This window comes from Lepus europaeus, chromosome 17 (genome assembly GCF_033115175.1).
Source record: "Lepus europaeus isolate LE1 chromosome 17, mLepTim1.pri, whole genome shotgun sequence".
Taxonomy (NCBI): Eukaryota; Metazoa; Chordata; class Mammalia; order Lagomorpha; family Leporidae; genus Lepus; species Lepus europaeus.
In genome coordinates, this window is record NC_084843.1 from 28623791 (window position 1) to 28625847 (window position 2057).

The window sequence follows — 2057 nt, forward strand, 5'->3', positions numbered from 1 at the left end:
CCTCAGACACAGAGCTTCCTGGGGCCAGGGTCACTCTCTGCGTCCCCCTGTCTGTCTGTCTGTCTGTCTAGTCTACTTCCCAGCTTCCCCATCTCTGACACCCTCCTGCTGCCTGCTGTAGGCCATCCCAGCCTCCTGGCTGTTACCACTTTCTCACCCCTTCTCTGACTCTCTCTCTTTTTGTCTCTCTGTCTTCCATGGAAGCCGGACTGTGGTCAGGGTGAAGGGGGTCCAGGTGCCCCTGCACGGAGAGGGCAAAGGTCCCCGGCCCCTCCTGCCTCGTCTCCAGCCCCCACTTTTTGGGAGAGGAGGTTCCTTTCCCTCTGTGGGTTTCTGTCCTCCTGGGTCACTTCTACCCAGCCCCACTGAGCAGCCACCTTTGCCTTCTAGCACCTGCTCTGGATGTGTGCTCTGGCTCTCTTCGTCTACCCCTCCCCTCCCCTGTGCTCTGCTCTCAGGCCCACGCTCTGGGGACAGCAGCAGCCTCCAGCCTCCTCCGCCTCCCTCAGCGGGCTGACATCTGCTGCACTCCCGGCTCTGGCCACCTCCCTCCCGGCCTTCTCTCCCTCCCTGGGTCTCCATCTCTGTCTCTCCCAGTGTCTCTCCCTGAGCAGTCCCTCCCCACTCTGACACACCAGCCGGTACAGCAGCCAAGGCTTCCTGCTGTCAGCTGGGGAATAGATAAAGATAAATGATATTATGTTAAATTCCACTTAATGACAAATTTTTAATTTTCTGAACATGGTCATTTTCTGGCTAGTGAATCAAGTGGAGGGAGCTAATTACATGAAGATCTGAACAAAAATAACTCCTAATTTTCAAGGATAATGGAAGAGAAATGTTGGAGATTAATGGCACTATTTATCTTTTTTAAATTTCTATCTTTCTCTGTGATAGCCGTGCTCCCCAAGGAAAATATTCATAAAATGAAATTGAAGTCGTAACTTAATAGGTTATTAAAATTTTTGAGTGCATATCACTTTCCTTCCGCAGCACTGTAAATTTAAATTGAAGTTTGCGGCTCCCCGAGTCACCAGCGGAGTTTTTTTTACGATGGCACAATAGAGAGGAGCATGCATCTTTGTCAGGAGGTATTTGCTAGTCTAATTTTATGGCAGGCGGATTATCAGACGGGAATGGCAGCGCCGGGGGAAGCTGACAAGCCCGCAGCCGGCAGCCATGTGTTTCCATTAGCGCCCCGAGCCGTCCGGGGCTTCTCTGGACTCTCATTTTCCACTTCAGTCTTTTATCTTGATTTAAAGTGAGGGCGCCCAATATTCAGGGCCTGTCATTTTTCTCTCTCGCACACTCTCTCGCGTTCTTCCTCACTTCTCCCCTCCCACTTCCTCTGCGCGGGGGCCTGCTCCCTTTCATCTCAGGTCCAGGCTCGGGCACTGCCCCCCTCTCCCTCTCTCCCCGCCCCAGGCCTCCCTCAGCCCCATGGACTCCGCCCTGGGAGGAAGAGGCGAGAGGAGGCCGGGCTGCGCCAGGGCAGCCACTGGAGTTGGTTATAAATTTGAGTGAAGCCTTCTCCCAGTGGACCCATCAGATGAACACTCAGACAGGGACTGCCTGTGTGGGGTGGGGAGGGCTCTGCAGGCTGCAACCCATCAGGCCCCCTAATTGAGTGTTAATGGAGCTGCGGGGGGGGGGGGGGGCACAGCTGTTGGGACCCAGGGCAAGTCCCTGTCTCTGTGCCCATCCACGTCTCTCTCCCTGGCTTTGTCTCCGGGTCTCAGAACCACAAACCAAGAGGGGACCTGGAAGGAGTCAAAGGCAAACTCCTATTTCGTAGATGAACAGACAGGAGCCCAGAGATGGGGCGTCCCAGGTCCCGGAGCTAGTGGGTGGCCCAGACAGCACAAGAAGTTGGGTCTGGCAGAGACTTTCCTTGGGACAGCGCCGCCTCACCCAGCCTGCTGCTCTTGGAAGGGAGCCAATGTTGTCTGTGTCTGTGTCTGTCTGAGTGCCTGCCGTGTTACTGGCACTGGCGTCCTCCAAGGCACTGGCCTTGACTGCTCAAAGATGTGTCTTCCTGTGTCCCACCCCCGGCCCCA